Source organism: Neovison vison, chromosome 2 (assembly GCF_020171115.1).
Source record: "Neovison vison isolate M4711 chromosome 2, ASM_NN_V1, whole genome shotgun sequence".
Lineage (NCBI taxonomy): Eukaryota > Metazoa > Chordata > Mammalia > Carnivora > Mustelidae > Neogale > Neogale vison.
Genome location: NC_058092.1, coordinates 64,860,603 through 64,880,110, shown reverse-complemented (window position 1 = coordinate 64,880,110; position 19,508 = coordinate 64,860,603). Strand labels below are relative to the sequence as shown.

The 19,508-nt window shown below is 36.0% G+C and overlaps 1 protein-coding gene across 1 annotated transcript in view; it reads left to right on the top strand.

Moving 5' to 3' along the window:
- PIGK (phosphatidylinositol glycan anchor biosynthesis class K) overlaps nt 1-19,508 on the top strand; it is a 132,671-nt gene that overhangs the window by 87,540 nt on the left and 25,623 nt on the right. The window lies entirely within an intron of this gene.

Below are 19,508 nucleotides of genomic sequence, written 5' to 3'. Positions count from 1 at the left end.
TTCTCATGTTGCCATTTTATACTGCCAAACTATTTGCCATTTTTAGGGGTCCTTGCAATACGGTTAGGTAACAGGAGAGACTTAAGTTATAAACAATAGAATTAATAAAAGAATCTGGTAAGATAGCTAGATATAAGATAAATAAAACTGAAAGCTTCTCTGTATTTGCAGTAAGCACACAGATGGAAATGGGGAATTTTTTCTTTCACAACAATGACAAGAACTATGAAATACTTAGGAGTAAATTTAACAAGTAAACCATAGGACTTATGTAATAAGAATTACAGAAACATACCATGTCTCATAAATAGACATACCAAATACTTGATGGGCTGCAGGGAACTTAGTATCATAAAAGTATAATTTCTTCCAAATCAGCAATTCTAATTAGAGTAGAAGCAAAAAAAATCTTGTTAATGGTAGGAAAAAATTGAACACGTACAAGAAGAAATATCCAGTAGTAGCTAAAAAGGGAGATGCACCTGCTTTACCATGCATCAGAACACAGCCACTAGACTTAGATACATATGAGCAAAGGAACAGACATATTTGTCTATTGGCACAAAGGAATGGACAAATGGATTAATGGAATATAATAGAAGAGTGGATTTCAGATTTTATTTCTTATAATTCACAATAAGAAATACATTTTACATGCATTATGATCCTTGATCTATGTGTTTATATGTTTGTGTTAAAAAACAGAAATCAAGGGGTGCCTGGGTGGCTCAGTCAGTTGAGCATCCAACTTCTGGTTTGGCTCAGGTCATGATCTCAGGGTCAAGAGATCACCCCGTGTAGGGTTCTATACTCTGCTTGGAGTCTACTTGAAATTCTTTCCCTCACTCCCTCCCTAAGGCCATCTCACCACATGTGAGAATAAGAAATAAATAAATAAATGAAATCTTAAAAAAAAAGTTTCATGAAAGACTTACCCCTGTTATATATGATATGTACTGTTTTTTTCCTTTATTTTATATTTTTTTAAATGCCCAAATAAAGCCTACTGAATTGATTTTAAAAGCAAAAGTAGTACTGACCTAGGCTTGAAAAACATGAGAATAGAGAATCCAGAGAAAAAATTCATTATATTTGATCACTTAATATATGAATAAGGTGATACATCATTTCAGTAGAAAAATGGTTAAGTTTTTATTTCATTCTGTATATGATACAGATTTTCCGTAAAGACTTAAAGTAAAATAAATAAAAATTTTAGAAGAAAATTTTGGTAGCTGCATTTATAATCTGGAAGTAAGATAGAACTTTTTAATAAACACAAAAACCCAGAATATATGTTTACTTCCAAAAATTGGAATATTTTATACAAAAGATACCACAACATTAAAACACTAATGTTTAGTTTAAATCAAGACAAAATATTTACGAAGAAGACAATAGTTAATTAGTTAATATCTAAAATATACACAGAACTCTTGGAAGTTTATAAGGAGCAAAAAAAGTAACTCAGAAAAAAAAAGACCAAAGAGATGAAAAGCAGCTAAAGAAAAACAAACCTAAATTACCAATGAATGAAAGAAAAGAGTCTCAAACTCAGTAAGGGAGTGCACATTATAAGTAAGTGCACATTATAATGGTGAAACTATTTTATGCCCTTCAAACTGGCAAAAATTAAAATTACACTTTGGAAGACAGTTTGGCAGTTCCTTAAAGGGTTTAAACATAGAGTTACCATATGACCTACTGATTCCACCTAGGTATATAAAAACACACGTCCACTTAAGAACTTGTACATGAATGATCATAGCAACATTATTTATAATGGCCAATAATTGGAAACAACCCAAATGTTCAACTGATAAATGGATAAATAAAACACAGTGTACCCATACAGAGGAATATTATTCAATGATAAAAGGAAATGAAGTACTGATACGTGCTACAATGTGGATGAACCTTGAAAATGTGAAGTAAATGAAGCCAGTCCCAGAACACCACATATTGTATGGTTCCGTTTATACAAAATATCAAGAATAAGCAAATCTATACAAAGAGAAAGTAGATTAGTGGTTGCCTTGCACTGGAAGAAGGTAGAGAAATGGGGATTGACTTCTGAATGAGTACGGGGTTTCTTTTCATGAAGTTGTAAAGATGTACTAAACTTACTGCTGATCATTGCATAGCTCTGTGAATATACCAACACTATTGAATTGTACACTTTAAAAGGATGAATTTTATAGTATCTGAATTATATCTCAAAGATATTTTAAAAATTAAAATCATCCATTTTTGGCAGAGATGCTAGGAAAAAGGTACATATATGTCTTGTTGCTAGGTATCTGAATAATTTCTTCCTTTTTAGAAAGTCATCTTTAACATTGCTTCACATTAAATATATTCCATACACCCTTTAACCTAATGGTTTCACTCATGAGAATCTAGCCTGTACTGCTAGTATATGAATTAAAGTACAAATATTCAAGAATCTCAGTACAGTAATATTTATAGCAGCCTTATTTGTGGCCACAGCATATTGGAAACAATGTGAATGTTCCTTAGCGTAGTTGATACAGTTGTATGGGATTTTTAGAAGTCACAATTTGGTAGAGCAAATACATATATTTTTATATTTTCTTATAAATGGGGATGACTTTCTTATCAACTAACCTTTTTCCTTTCTTTCCTCTTGACGAATGATAGAAAGTTTAATCTAGGCACTCAACACCCTTGATTTTCTCCCTCTTCCAATCCTTCCTGCGATGATGGAATCACAGTTTAGGTAATAAGGGGGTAGTTGATATGGCTTCACAACACTGGGAGATTCAGAGTGTACCAACTGTTATATAATGTTGTTTAGGTTCAGTGTCAGTCTCTTCTGGAACTCACAGAGATGGCTGGTGTGCACAGTACATCTGTTAATACTGAATATACTACCTCTGTGCATGGTTGCAGGGCTCTAGCAATGTTAGAGGACGAAATCAAGATTGACAATGGCAAAGACCAGCTCCTTATTTGGTGTCATTCCTCCTCTGTCTTTTTTATCCTTCTTGCTGACTTTCTCACTTTTCTTTCTTGCCCCTTTCCCCCATATTTCTTTCTCTTTGAGTCCTGTAAGCTAAAGTTATATAAATTCTTCCTAAATGTTTGTGAATTTTTCTAGTATTTTCATTGGGAAGTGCATTTAAATGCAGCGTCTGACACATAGTAGACATTGGACAAGTATGGTAACTATTGATTGTTGAACTTTAGGATCTTTGACAAGCTAAGAAGCTAAGAGAGTTAAGGGATCTCCAAAGGTCACTAAGAGCTTATTGACAAACCTATTTATGATTTTCAGGTTCCTTTCATAGCCAACAATGGTAGTATTACTCAAGCATTTTTGAGTACATATGCAAATTGTAGGATTTGTTATATTAACAATTTAGGCAATCTAGTGCCCTATTATGAAATTTAAAAAGTACAAATCTTAGAAAAGTATAAATTTCATTTACTGATACAAGGGACATTACTATATAGGAAATTATAGCTAATTGTTTTAAGGATTTATGAAGTTTGTTAGGACTTAAAATACTATGAAGAAATAGAAAAACCATACAAAGAAAGTAGTTTGGCTAACCTTGCATGCTTATATTGATAATTTCTCTTTAAAAAAGTGATTATTTGGGGAGCCTGGGTGGCTCAGTCAGTTAAGCATCTGTTTTTGGCTCAGGTCATGATCTCAGGGTCCTGGGACAGAGTCTTGAATTGGGCTGCCTGCTCCCTGTTTCTCCCTCTCCCTTTTCCTCTCTGCCCTGCTTCAGTCTCTCTCTCTCTCTCTCTCTCTCTCTCTTTTTCACTCTGTTTTTCTTAGTCTCTTTCAAATAAATAAGTAAAATCTTAAAAGAAATAAAGGTGATTATTTTTTCTCTTAATCTGCTTACTAGGAAAGCTGGTATGGAACTATGTTACTGAAACAAATACAGAAGGAAGTGGATTATTTTTCCATAGAAATGATTTTATATTTCTATCACAGATTTTAATTTTAAAATTAAGCCACTTTAAACATGGCTTAAATTTAAGATTAAGGTTTGAAATATGTGACTCTACTATGGTACTTTTATGGAAAGTTGGTATTTTTTCTTTGTAAAAAGAGTCGCATCCAGACATGTCAGAACATTTTCTTTTTTTTTAAGATTTTATTTATTTATTTCACAGACAGAGATCACAAGTAGGCGGGGGGTGGGGGGAGCAGGCTCCCCACTGAGCAGAGGGCCTGATGCGGGGCTCAATCCCAGGACCCTGAGATCATGACCTGAGTCAAAGGCAGATGCCTTAACCCACTGAGCCACCCAGATGCCCCAGAACATTTTCTTTAAGAATTAAAAGTAGGTTCATTTCATTTCACTTTAATTTGTAAACATAAGTTGATTAGCATCATGTGGAGTTTATTGAGTGATAAAATAATGACAAGTAGAGATTTAAAAAACAGACACAAATCTTTTTCATAGGAGAAATTTGTTTATAGTTAGGAATGTATATTAGAATATTCTCAAATACAGATGTTACTTAAGCTTTCTTTGACATGAAATTTTTTAGAAATGTACTGAAAAATGAAAAGGTCAGTAATGAATGAATATGTGTAGTTTAATACTTTTTTAAAAAGTCTCATCTAGTTAGGTGTGTATTTTATTTTTTAAAGCTTTGTGTGAAGAATCAATTTTAATTAGCCCTGGCAGATATTAAAATATCTAGGCCTGGAGGTGCCTGGGTGGCTCTGTTGGTTAAGCGTCTGACTCTTATTTCAGCTCAGGTCGTAAGCTCAGGGTCATGAGATCGAGCCCTGTGTTGTGCTCCATGCTGGGTCTGGAGCCTCTTGAGGTTCTCTCTTTCCCTCTGACCTGCCCCTTGCACTGAATGAATGAATGAATGAATGAATGAATAAAATATCTAGGTCTGTGCTGTTTAGTTATACAAAATGACCCTAATACAAAAATGTAAGTAAGTCTTATGTGCAGAATTCATAGATCATCTTTCTATCCTAGAAACCTCGGTATGTGTGTGGATTATACAAATGATGAAAGTCATATCACAGATCAGTGGGAAATTAAAGAACTATTTAATAAATAATGCTAGGACAATTGATTAAGCATTTTGGGGGGAGGACTAGATTCTTTATAACACATGGAAAAAGTAAATTCTAATTGGATTATAGATCAATAAAAATGGAAAATATCAAATTAATGAGAGCATATTGGTAAATATTTGTAGATAAGGACTTTCGAGGCATGGAAAAACTATGAAGGAAAATTGACGTATTTGAATTTCTAAACTGTAAAAGTAATGTACATTAAAATGAAAAGGCAGATATCAAGGTGGAAAAATACTTTCCTCAGAGAATTAACATCTTTAAATATCACTTTTACAAAATGAAAATGAAAAAAACCCAACACTCCAATAGGAAAGGAGCAAAGAACTTATACAGATATACCTCAGAATTTGAAATAAAAATGGCTAGTAAACTGATGAAAACATGTTAATATTCATTAATAATCTAAGAACTGTTCATTTCAACCATAAGTACTACTTTAAAAAATCTCTTAGGTTAGCAAAGACGTGTATAGTAGTAATACTCAGTAATGACAAAGCAATCACACTACTGTAGAGGAGTGTACATTGGCACAAATCAAGGACAACATAGTAATTTGTACGAACATTTGTAAATATGTTTATGAGCTATGTTTATATAACATGGCCAGTTGAATATAAATGTTTATTCTCCTTCCTGAAAAACTCTACTAAAGTGACAGTAAAAAAGTCATAAAAAATATATAAGCTCCAAAAGACAAAGACAATGTTAGAGGAGAGAAGAGCAGATAAGAGGCAGTAAAAATTGGAAGAAGAAATGTAGTTGAATAAATGATAACCAACTTAGCAGAGTGAAAAAGCTGAGCCCTAACTTCTCATCATGGGGGAGAACTGTAAAAGCAAGGCAGTTTGTACTGTAGAACCCTGGAAAGGCACACACCAGATTGGGTGCAAAAAGGAACTCCCAATGACTTCTTCCTATTTAGTTCTCAGAACACTAACATCTAGGCTTATATGCTATCAGTAGAAGGTTGGAGAATTTCTTCCTGAATATATTAGTCTAGTAGAAAAATAATTTACATTTTTACTTTTGCAGGACCCCAGTTTAATACCCAAGTCCCACTGGTTTATCTCACTGGTAGGCCCAAGTGGTTGATAAGTGCTGCTAATGCAAGATTGATGTTTTCTCTTTTCATTCTAACTTTGAATATACAACTAAGAATCAGCAGATTGTTGAAGAATGTCCTTATTTTGAAAGGCAAAGATCAAAATAAGCAAATGGTGATATCTCAATGTGGTTTTAATTTGAATCTCCTTGAGTGCTAATGATGATGAACATTTTTTCATGTGTCTGATAGCCATTTGTATGTCTTGATTAGAGAAGTGTCTGTTCATATCTTCTGCCCATTTTTTGATGTGTTTGCCTGTTTCGTGTGGGTTGAGTTTGAGGAGTTCATTATAGATCCTGGATATCAACCTTTTGTCTGTACTGTCATTTGCAAATATCTTCTCCCATTCCGTGGGTTGCCTCTTTGTTTTTTTGACCTTTCCTTTGCTGTGCAGAAGCTTTTGATTTTGATGAAGTCCCAGAAGTTTATTTTCGCTTTTGTTTCCTTTGCCTTTGGAGACGTATCTTGAAAGAAGTTGCTGTGGCTGATATCAAAGAGATTACTGCCTATGTTCTCCTCTAGGATTCTGATGGGTTCCTGTCTCACGTTGAGGTCTTTTATCCATTTTGAGTTGAGATATCACCTTACACCAGTTAGAATGGCCAAAATTAACAAAACAGGAAACAGCATGTGTTGGAGAGGATGTGGAGAAAGGGGAACCCTCTTACACTGTTGGTGGGAATGCAAGTTGGTGCAGCCTCTTTGGAGAACAGTGTGGAGATTCCTCAAGAAATTAAAAATAGAGCTTCCCTATGACCCTGCAATTGCACTCCTGGGTATTTACCCCAAAGACACAGATGTCGTGAAAAGAAGGGCCATCTGTACCCCAATGTTTATAGCAGCAATGGCCACAGTCGCCAAACTATGGAAAGAACCAAGATGCCCTTCAACGGATGAATGGATAAGGAAGATGTGGTCCATATACACTATGGAGTATTATGCCTCCATCAGAAAGGATGAATACCCAACTTTTGTAGCAACATGGACGGGACTGGAAGAGATTATGCTGAGTGAAATAAGTCAAGCAGAGAGAGTCAATTATCATATGGTTTCACTTATTTGTGGAGCATAACAAATAGCATGGAGGACAAGGGGCGTTAGAGAGGAGTAGGGAATTTGGGTAAATTGGAAGGGGAGGTGAACCATGAGAGACTATGGACTCTGAAAAACAATCTGAGGGGTTTGAAGTGGCGGGGGGGTGGGAGGTTGGGGTACCAGGTGGTGGGTATTATAGAGGGCACGGCTTGCATGGAGCACTGGGTGTGGTGAAAAAATAATGAATACTGTTTTTCTGAAAATAAATAAATTGAAAAAAAAATAAGCAAATGGGACAGAAGAAGATTTAATAACACTATTACCACCTTAGAAGGAAATGAAAAGCTGTTTTATTTATGAAACAGGATGCTTACTCAGAAAATGAGGAAGAGCTCTTGGAAATTAAAACTCTGAGAGTAAAAATAATTTCACTAGAAATTTTTGGGGGCAAAATTGAGGAAACCTCTCAAAAGGTAAGAAAAAGGCAAAAGGGAAATTGGAGAAAAGGTATAAGAAAATTGGAGGAATAGCTCTTGGTAGATAGTTCTATATGAGTCTCACATTTCTATACGTCTTGTGAGCAGAGACACTGATAGGCTTTTGTTCCGTATTCTCTTGTCAAAGGTGTTTGTATATTGAACATACTTGGTAAAAGAGTTAGTGACTCTCTCAGGAGCAAAGGACAGATTTGTTTGCTCTGCAGTATGATAAAGATAGTATTTCCCTCTAGGGTAAAAATTGTACAGATTTGTTGCATCATCTTATAAAAAAGCTTAGGATTTTCTGATCTGGGGATTTCCTATTCTGTTACATAAATTTCTTACTTGCACAGATAGCATCTGCCTAGGCCTGCCCCTGCATTGTCCCCACGGGACTTGGGAAACAAAGAGAACTGGCACAAACATGAAGAAGCTCATGCTGCCTTGACTAATAAAGTCCCTTGTCTCTGACCCAGGAGTCTCATGTCTTCTGCCTGTATCCATAAAACATTCCAGGCTAACCTCTTACCCTAGAGCAGGGTAAAATTTCATACCTTTTACAGTTCGAGACAATAACTAGTGAAGTCCAACATCTGACTAATACAAGTACTAGAAAAAGGGGACAGAAAAAAATGGAGGGGAGGATATTTTTAAGAAATAATCAAGAAAACTGTTCCAGAACTCAGTGGCTTACTGAGTATTATGAAACAAATAGACCTCATACCAAGGAACATCATTTTGAAATTTTAAAACAATAAAAAGTAAGAAGGATACTCTGAAAACTTCCAGAAAGGGAGAGACAAAAGAAAAAAATGGCCACAATTTAAAAACAAAACAAAACAAGAATCAGTGTCATAACACTTAAGACGAGAAAGCAGTGGAATGATGTCTTCAAATAATGTGAGAAAATATTTTCGATTTAAGATTCTTAATTGAGAATTGCTCAATTATACTTCACATATGGTATAGAAAGGTATTCAAATTTGCTAAACAATTTTTTCCTCCTTTCTTAAGAAGTTACTGGGTGGTTTATTCAATGAACAAATAAACCAAAAAACCTGAAAACATAGATAAAAGACACAAGAGATTGATCCATCACCATGAGATGCCAGTGAGACTCCCAGATTGATGGTGAAGGAGGTTTCAGGTGACAGCCATATAGAATAGAAGCTGTATTCTTTAAATACAGACTATTCAATTATATGTCAGTAAAACTTTGGTGGAGGGTGGGAAGAGTATGAACTGGAGCAGGATCATGGACTTCTCCAAGATGATTGTTCCTGGGACCAGTGGAGTGATGACGTTATCTGATGTGTTTAACCACACTAAGAGAAGGTTTAGTAATATCTTAAGAGTAGATTTAGTAATAGCTACATAGAAAAGAAAACAAGGAGTTGAGGTAACTATTAATTTAAGGGGAAAAAGTTGTGTAAGAAAAGATGTAAAATCAGAGTGTATTTTGTGGCTCAACTCAAACAATAGTTATATGGTTACAATAATGAAACAATTGATTGTTTTACCAAAAATTTTAACATAAATAAATAAAGAAGATAGGGAAAGGAGAACTGGTTGGGGGAAGGAAGGAATAGGGAGCATGATCATGTCAAGGAACAAATTTATCATGCATCAGAAATCAGTAGATAGTGTCTTAAGATCATAAAATAAGTCAAATAATGGTATAAGCCTATAATCTAGAAATATTGAAGTTAAATACCAGAAGAAACAGATAACTGAGATGGTTAACTCAAGACAGGAGAATTGGAAATGAAGTTCATGTTACTAGTTAGCTTCTAAAACAATGTTCAAGCAATACTTTACTAAATATAAAAATTTGCTTAAAATAAAAATTAAATGAAAAATGATAAAGAAAAACCTTTGTTGTTTCTTTGAAAAGATAAAATTGATAACACATTTAGCCAGTCTGAAAATAGAAAAAAAACTACCAAAATCAAGAATTAAGAGGGAGCATCACTACAACCCTTTTAAAAACCAAAAGGATTTTAAGCAAATTTTATGAAGATCTATATCCCAACAAATTAGATGACTTAGGTAAAGTGGACAAATTCCTAGAAAAATACAAATATTAAAAGTGACTCAAAAAGAAACAGAAAAGCTAAATAGACCTTTATCAAGTCAAGCAGTGAATTTGTAAATTAAAATCTTAGCACAGAGAGAAGTCTAGACAGTGATGGCATAAGTGATGAATTCTATCAAATATTTAAGTAAAAAATAATACACAATCTCAGGAAGTTGAGAAGGAGGGAATGCTTCCCAACTTATTTTATGAGGTCACAATGCCCTGATATTAAAGACATCAGAAAAGAAGAAAACCACAGATCAATATCCCTTGTGAACACAGACACAAAAAGTATTAGCATAGGAACAAGAGACAACTTGTATAATATCACACAGCTAGTCTGTGGTAAAGCCAAGAGTTGAACATGGACATTCTAGCACCAGAGTTTGTATTCTTATACATTTGACTACATCATGCTATGAAAGTAACGAAGATAGGCTGTGAATTCAGTAAATACTGACTGAATTTAAACCTCCAATGAGTCTGTCTGTTCTTGGTCCTGATGATTATTGTCCCCATTTGTGAAATTTATCTTACTATCTCGACCTGTTTCTTTATTAGACAAGCATATTTAAACATTTTGATTAGAGACCTTTCATTAGATGCTTTCCTGGGATTTAAGATACGGGAGAAGTTCAATTCTGGGACTCAATAGCATGAAACAGCTTTATCTTCATTAATTCCAGACCCTCCACTAAGGCAAAAACTTCAACTTACTCAAATGTTATACATGATATAACAGAAATATTTGACTTAACAGAGATATTATCCACTCCCCCCCACCGTGTTCTTATCCATATTCCGAGCTTTCTCTGAATCCCCCTATTTCAATTATAAAGCTCCTTACAGTCCTTTAATATTTTTTAAGATTAGTGGATTACAAGATCTCTATTTTTTAATGCATCTCTGCACAGAGTACATGATGATGATGCAGTTTAACCTTCCTGTTCTCTTTCATTCAGACAAGCTGCTCATAAAAATTACTGTAGAGCCCTGTATCCATTAACGAGGTATGCTTACTAGAGAGAGGTACTGGAGAGTGGCCTGTCAGGCCCTGTTTTAAAACCAGATTATCTTGCAAATTGTTTCATCTGTGCTTTCTTGATTCCTTTTTAATCCTAGATAAGTTTTTTCCAGTATAACTAGTCTGTATAGTGCCCTGGTGTATCCATTGTTTTTCTTTGGGAGTACTCTTGGCATCTGAGTGAACAGTACTTTCACAGTGCAGGACTCATCTGGTCATTACAGAGTATTTGGCATTCCTGGTGCCATTAGCACTTCTCCGTCAATTATGATACCAAACAATGCTCTCACCTTTTCTGAACTCCTTCCCTCCAGAAGGGTGAGACCGCAGCTTGAGGACCACTCCAGGTAATGATTTGCAATATATGTCCATAGATCATTTTATTTGTCTAATCCAGTCTCTTAATCTTATAATTATGATATTTAAATATATGTATAATTAGAATCTCTGCTCACTTATCTAAATTCTGAGATATTGTCTTAGACTCTGTAATTCTGACTACTATCACTATAAGAAATGGATTTGGATCATTTTTCTGTTCTGTCCTTGTTTACGATAACTCTTCATCTTGTTTTACTGTAGCTATTTCCTATTCCAGTAATACCTACCTCATTATAGCTAAACTTTACCAAAGGTTGACTGAAATGTCTATCAAGTAGAAAATCTGACACCTTCTTAGAAATGTGCCTATTGAATTATCGGTATCTGGAAACTCATCAAAAGGTTGCTGAATCCATATCACTCTCCCTGCCTAGGGACTAAGATTGCTTTCATAGAGCCTTCCCTAATGATTGCAAATTTAAAACGGAAGTCTAATGGGAAATAATATACTGTTCATTTATTTTCATTCAAATTATAAGGCAAGTAATAAAAATTAAACTACTTGAAGGTCATGTGCTGTTCTTTTAATATCAACTGGGATATGATTTTAAATTTATATAAATTAACCTCTGCTTTCATATTATAACTTATGAGAGTCACTTCCAAAATGTCACTTTTCAAGGGAGAAATGAAATGGTAAAGCTGTTTGAAAATAGTGATCAATATTTCAATACTGATAATTCATCAACTTTATGTAAGTTCGAAAAATTTGGTTCGTCTATAAATTTGTCACCATAGTTTCTGATATATTAAATTTCTGTATTAGAAATGAAAAATGTGACAGGCGCCTGGTTGGCTCGGTTGGAGGAGCATGCAACTCTTGATCTCAGGGTCATGAGTTCAAGCCCTACATTGGGTATAGTGATCACTTAAATAAATTTTTTTTTATTTTTTTATTTTTTAAAAAAGATTTTATTTATTTATTTGACAGATCACAAGTAGGCAGAGAGGAAGGCAGAGAGAGAGGAGGAAGCAGGCTCCCTGCTGAGCAGAGAGCCAGATGTGGGGCTCGATCCTAGGACGCTGGGATCATGACCTGAGCTGAAGGCAGAGGCTTTAACCCACTGAGCCACCCAGGTGCCCTCTAATAAAAATTTTAAAGAAAAAGTCTTTCCTACAACTTCCTGTTTTTACCTCACTGCTAGAAGACCTTGGGAGACAACTTGGATCTTGTCTTCCTTGGCCAGTTGCAGCACCATTGTTAAGCAGGGCTTGGTCAGGCTGCTGGTGTAAAGGAAGGATCCAAGCTCCCATTCTGATTTCTTCTCATTTAAAGTTAATGTTGGCCATAAGTCACGTCTGACTAGAGTCTTACTGAGGAGACTTATTTGGCCTTTATCTCTTTTTTTTCTGATTCCTTATAAAATGGAGATAAAAAGGCAAAGTGTAGCTTCGACCATTGGGAACTACAGAGTGCACTGGCTTGTCTCCAACACTCTGTTAGGTGCTATGAGAATATTCTCTTCTTATGAGTTACTCTCAGCAAAAAGGAAAATCAGGTTAATTATTAGAACAACACCTACTATATGTGTGTTCCTGTGTTTTCCAGGGAGAAAGACATTGACCAGGGGAGTCATCCTTTGTCCCTCCCTCCCACCATCTTTCTTGAAAAAGGACGTATGCTCATAAATTGCTGATGAGGCTAAGTTAAAACAGTCTTTCTGAAAACTAGTTTGTTAGTGAGTGTGTATTTGTAAATAAATTTTTTATGATTTTATTCCAGAAGAAGGAATTAGATTAGGACAGGAAGATTTAAGTTTAAAACTGTTAACAGTTTGTTATAGCATTTCTTAGGAAACAGTGTAATGTAATAAAGTTAACTGGAACTGAATCCAAGTTTCACCATTTAATACCTGTCCCATCTTGGGCAAGTCTCTTTCTCAGTGTGTGTGAGCACATGGAAGTGGGGGAGAGCGGTAAGAGGACAGGAGAGAAGCTTAAGCAGGCTCCATGCTTGGAGCCTGACAAGGGGCTGCATTTCATGACTCTGAGATCATGACCTAAGTTGAAATCAAGAGTCAGACACTTAAACAGCTGAGCCACCGAGATACCCCTTGGACAAGTCTTTTAATCATTCTCTCTCTCACTCTCTTTTTTCTTTTTTTTCATGCAGATAGTTTTAAAAAAATTTTTTTATTAATTTTTAAATTTTTTTTATAAACATACAATGTATTTTTATCCCCAGGGGTACAGGTCTGTGAATCACCAGGTTTACACATTTCACAGCACTACACTCCCCAATGTCCATATCCCCACCACCTCTCCCAACCCCCTACCCCAGCAACACTCATTCCGTTTTTTGAGATTGGGTCTTTTATGGTTTGTCTCCCTCCCAATCCCATTTTCTTTCATTTTTTCTTTTCCTACCCCCCAAACCCCCCATGTTGCATCTCCACTTCCTCATATCAGGGAGATCATATGATGGCTGTCTTTCTCTGATTGACTTATTTCGCTAAGCATAATACCCTCTAGTTCCATCCATGTCATCGAAAATGACAAGATTTCATTTCTTTTGATGGCTGCATAGTATTCCATTGTATATATATACCACATCTTCTTTATCCATTCATCTGTTGATGGACATCTAGATTCTTTCCATAGTTTGGCTATTGTGGACATTGCTGCTATAAACATTTGGGTGCACGTGCCCCTTTGGAGCACCACGTTTGTATCTTTAGGGTATATACCCAGTAGTACAATTTCTGGGTCATAGGGTAGCTCTATTCAGTTTTATGAGGAACCTCCACACTGTTTTCCAGAGTGGTTGTACCAGCTTGCATTCCCACCAAAAGAGTAGGAGGGTTCCCCTCTCTCGGCATCCTCACCAGCATCTGTCGTTTCTTGACTTGTTAATTTTAGCCATTCTGACTGGTGTGAGGTGGTATCTCATTGTGGTTTTGATTTGTATTTCCCTGATACTCAGTGATGTGGAGCATTTTTTCATGTGTCTGTTGGCCATCTGGATGTCTTCTTTGCAGAAATGTCTGTTCATGTCTTCTGCCCATTTCTTGATTGGATTATTTGTTCTTTGGGTGTTGAGTTTGCTAAGCTCTTTATAGATTTTTGATACTAGCCCTTTATCTGATATGTCATTTGAAATATTTTCTCCCATTCTATTAGTTGTCTTTTGGTTTTGTTACCTGTTTCCTTTGCTGTGCAAAAGCTTTTCCTCTTGATGAAATCCCAATAGTTCATTTTCGCCCTTACTTCCCTTGCCTTTGGCGATGTTCCTAGGAAGAAGTTGCTGTGGCTGACGTCGAAGAGGTTGCTGCCTGTGTTCTCCTCAAGGATTTTGATGGATTCCTTTCTCACATTGAGGTCCTTCATCCATTTTGAGTCTATTTTCGTGTGTGGTGTAAGGAACTGGTCCAATTTCATTTTTCTGCATGTGGCTGTCTGTCCATTTTTCCCAGCACCATTTGTTGAAGAGGCTGTCTTTTTTCCAATGAACATTCCTTCCTGCTTTGTCCAAGATTAGTTGACCATAGAGTTGAGGGTCTATTTCTGGGCTCTCAATTCTGTTCCATTGATCTATGTGTCTGTTTTTGTGCCAGTACCATACTGTCTTGATGGTGACAGTTTTGTAATAGAGCTTGAAGTCTGAAATTGTGATGCCACCAACTTTGGCTTTCTTTGTCAATATTCCTTTGGCTATGTGAGGTCTTTTCTGATTCCATATAAATTTTAGGGTTATTTGTTCTATTTCTTTGAAAAAACTGGATGGGATTTTAATAGGGATTGCATTAAATGTGTAGATTGCTTTAGGCAGTATAGACATTTTCACAATATTTGTTCTTCCAATCCATAAGCATGGAACATTTTTCCATTTCTTTGTGTCCTCCTCAATTTCTTTCATGAGTACTTTAGTTTTCTGAGTATAGATTGTTTGTCTCTTTGGTTAGGTTTATTCCTAGGTATCTTATGGTTTTGGGTGCAGTTGTAAATGGGATTGACTCCTTAATTTCCCTTTCTTCTGTCTTGTTGTTAGTGTAAAGAAATGCAACTGATTTCCGTGCATTGACTTTATATCCTGACACTTTACTGAATTCCTGTACAAGTTCTAGCAGTTTTGGAGTGGAGTCTTTTGGGTTTTCCACATATAGTATCGTATCATCTGCAAAGAGTGATAGTTTGACTTCTTTGCTGATTTGGATGCCTTTAATTTCTTTTTGTTGTCTGATTGCCGAGGCTAGGACTTCTAGTACTATGTTGAATAGCAGTGGTGATAACAGACATCCCTGCTGTGTTCCTGACCTTAGCGGAAAAGCTTTCACCTTTTCTCCATTGAGAATGATATTTGCAGTGGGTTTTTCATAGATGGCTCTGATAATAGTGAGATATCCGTACATTTTGAAGAGTTTTAAGCAGGAAGGGATGCTGTACTTTGTCAAATGCTTTTTTGGCATCTATTGAGAATATCATATGGTTCTTGTTCTTTCTTTTATTAATGTATTGTATCACATTGATTGATTTGCGGATGTTGAACCAACCTTGCAATCCTGGAATAAATCCCACTTGGTTGTGGTGAATAATCCTTATAACGTACTATTGGATCCTATTGGCTAGTATTTTGGTGAGAATTTTTGCATCTGTGTTCATCAAGGATATTGGTCTATAATTCTCTTTTTTTATGGGATCCTTGTCTGGTTTTGGGGTCAGGGTGATGCTAGCCTCATAAAATGAGTTTGGAAGTTTTCCTTCCATTTCTATTTTTTGGAACCGTTTCAGGAGAATAGGAATTAGTTCTTCTTTAAATGTTTGGTAGAATTCCCCTGGGAAGCCATCTGGCCCTGGGCTTTTGTTTGTTTGGATGACTATTTCAATCTCCTTACTGGTTATGTTCAGGTTTTCTATTTCTTCCTGGTTCAGTTGTGGTAGTTTATATGTCTCTAGGAATGCATCCATTTCTTCTAGATTGTCGAATTGTTGACGTAGAGTTGCTCATAGTATGTTCTTATAATTGTTTGTATTTCTTTGGTGTTGGTTATGATCTCTCCTCTTTCATTCATGATTTTATTTATTTGGGTTCTTTCTCTTCTTTTCGATAAGTCTGGTCAGGGGTTTATAAATCTTATTAATTCTTTCAAAGAACCAGCTCCTAGTTTCATTGATTTGTTCTATTGTTTTTTTAAGTTTCTATTTCATTGATTTCTGCTCTGATCTTTATGATTTCTCTTCTCCTGCTGGGTTTAGGCTTTCTTTGTTTTTCTTTCTCCAGCTCCTTTAGGTGTAGGCTTAGGTTGTGTACTTGAGACCTTTCTTGTTTCTTGAGAAAGGCTTGTACCGCTGTATATTTTCCTCTCAGGACTGCCTTTGTTGTGTCCCACAGATTTTGAACCATTGTGTATTCATTATTATTTGTTTCCATGAATTTTTTTCAATTCTTCTTTAATTTCCTGGTTGACCCACTCATTTTTCAGAAGGATGCTGTTTAGTCTCCATGTATTTGGGTTCTTTCCCAATTTCCTCTTGTGATTGAGTTCTAGCTTCAGAGTGTTGTGGTCTGAAAATATGCAGGGAATGATCCCAATCTTTTGGTACTGGTTGAGACCTGATTTATGACCCAGGATGTGGTCTATTCTGGAGAATTTTCCATGTGGCACTAGAGAAGAATGTGTATTCTGTTATTTTGGGGTGGGATGTTCTGAATATATCTGTGATGTCCATTTGGTCCAGTGTGTCATTTAAGGCCTTTATTTCCTTGTTGATCTTTTGCTTGGATGATCTGTCCATTTCAGTGAGGGGAGTGTTAAAGTCCCCTACTATTATTGTATTATTGTTGATGTGTTTCTTTGATTTTGTTATTAATTGGTTTATATAGTTGGCTGCTCCCATGTTGGGGGCATAGATATTTAAAATTGTTACATCTTCTTGTTGGACAGATCCTTTGAGTATGATATAGTGTCCTTCCTCATCTCTTATTATAGTTTTTGGCTTAAAGTCTAATTGATCTGATATAAGGATTGCCACCCCAGCTTTCTTTTGATGTCCATTAGCATGGTAAATTGTTTTCCACCCCCTCACTTTAAATCTGTAGGTGTCTTTGGGTCTAAAATGAGTTTCTTATAGGCAACGTATAGATGGGTTTTGTTTTTTTATCCATTCTGATACCCTGTGTCTTTTGATTGGGGCATTTAGCCCATTAACATTCAGGGTAACTATTGAGAGATGAATTTAGTGCCATTGTATTGCCTGTAAGGTGATTGTTACTCTATATTGTCTCTCTTCCTTTCTGATCTACTACTTTTAGGCTCTCTCTTTGCTTAGAAGAACCCTTTCAATATTTCCTGTAGAGTTGGTTTGGTGTTTGCCAGTTCTTTCAGTTTTTGTTTGTCCTGGAATCTTTTTCTCTCTCCTTCTATTTTCAATGAAAGCCTAGCTGGGTATAGTATTCTTGGCTGCGCTCTCTCTCTTTTCTAAAGATTTTATTTATTTATTTATTTATTTGACAGAGACATAGAGCCACAGAGCACAAGCAGGGATAATGGCAGAGGGAAAGAGAAGCAGGCTCCCCACTGAGCAGGGAGCCCTATGTGGGATTCGATCTCAGGACCCTGGGATGATGGCCTGAGCCAGAGGCAGACGCTTAATCTACTGAGCCACCCGGGCACCCTCTTTTAATTGTTCATTTGCAGATCATCCTTTTAAAATATGATAATGAGGATGACAGTGAGAACTATAATGTCTTGACAATGTCTTGATGAGGACAAGACAGCAGACCGCTTCATCTGGATAAAATGCTGCTGAATATATCTGGTTAGGTCCCTGTCCAATTTTCCATAGCATGTGTTACAAATATTTGCTGTAGTCTGTATGCCTCGACTTTACTTTAATGCTCAGCTTATGACTTAGTCTCCTAATTCTGAAGAAAAATGAGGTCATTAGGCAAAACACTGTCAGTATACCTTTCCTGAGTCTTATCTTTTCTGCCCATCTCAAAGGAAGAAGTGTGTAAATTGTATCAGGGATACCTTGCATACATAATCAGGGACCTTGTTCCATCAGTTAATGCTTCTTCCTCTTGTCTTTACACTCTCCACTGTTGACTTACGTGTCTTTAGTCTTTAAAACAGTCTTCCTCAGTTCTGCTTTCCATTAAGTCTTGACTTTTTTCTCTTTTCTCTCTTGTTGATGTTTTAAAAATAATCTAGCTCTTTACAACAGAAAAACAATTGATCCAGTTAAAGAATAAACAAAGGATTTCAATAGGCATTCCTCCAAAGAAGATATACAGATGGCCAATATCCACATGAAAAGGTGCTCAGCAATAATAATCAATGGGAAAATACAAGTCAGAACCACATTGAGATACCTCTTCATACCCACTAGGATGACTGTTACGAAGTAAAATAAAATAAACTACAGAAACTAATAAGCATTGGTGAGAGGTGTGGAGAAATTGGAACGCTAGTGCACTGCTGGTGGAAAGGTAAAATGGTGCATCCACTGTGGAATACAGTATCATGGTTCCTCAAAAACTTTAAACAGAATTACCACATGAGCCAGCATTTCTATTTCTGAGTACATAACCAAAAAAATTAAAAGCAGGAGGGGCGCCTGGGTAGCTCAGTGGGTTAAGCCTCTGCCTTTGGCTCAGGTCATGATCTCAGGGTTCTGGGATCAAGCCCCACATGGGGCTCTGCTCTGCAGGGAGCCTGCTTCCCCCCACCGCCCGCCTGCCTCTCTGCCTACTTGTGATCTCCCTCTCTGTCAAATAAATATATAAAATTAAAAAGAAAAGAATTAAAAGCAGGAAATGAACAGATATTTGAATCCCAAGCTTTATAGCAGCATTACTCATAATAGCCAAAATGTTGGAACCCCCCCCCAAAATGTCCATCTGTGAAAAACAGAGAAACAAAATGTGGCATATATATACACTGGAATACTATTTAACCTTAAAGAGGAAGTAAATTCTGACACATGCTTGAACTTTGAACATGTTAATGCTAAGGAGAAAAAAACCAGACACAAAAGTAGAAATGTATGATTCCATTTATGTGAAGTACCTAAAATAGTGAAATTCAGAAAAAGAAGATAGAATGCTGGCTGCTAGGAGCTGAGGGAGGAGGGATGGGAGTTATTGTTTAACTGGTAGAGAGTTTCAGTTTGAGAAGATGAAAAGTTCTGGAGATGGATGGTCGTGATGGTTGTACAACAGTGTGAATGCATTTACTCACTGAACTGTTCACCTAAAAATGGATAAATTGATAAACTTTATGTTATGTGTAGTTTTCCACACACAAAAAAATAGCTCTCTTCATTTCTTCATTCTTATTTCTTTTTCAGTTTACTTTATTCAGGCCTGTACTTCAACA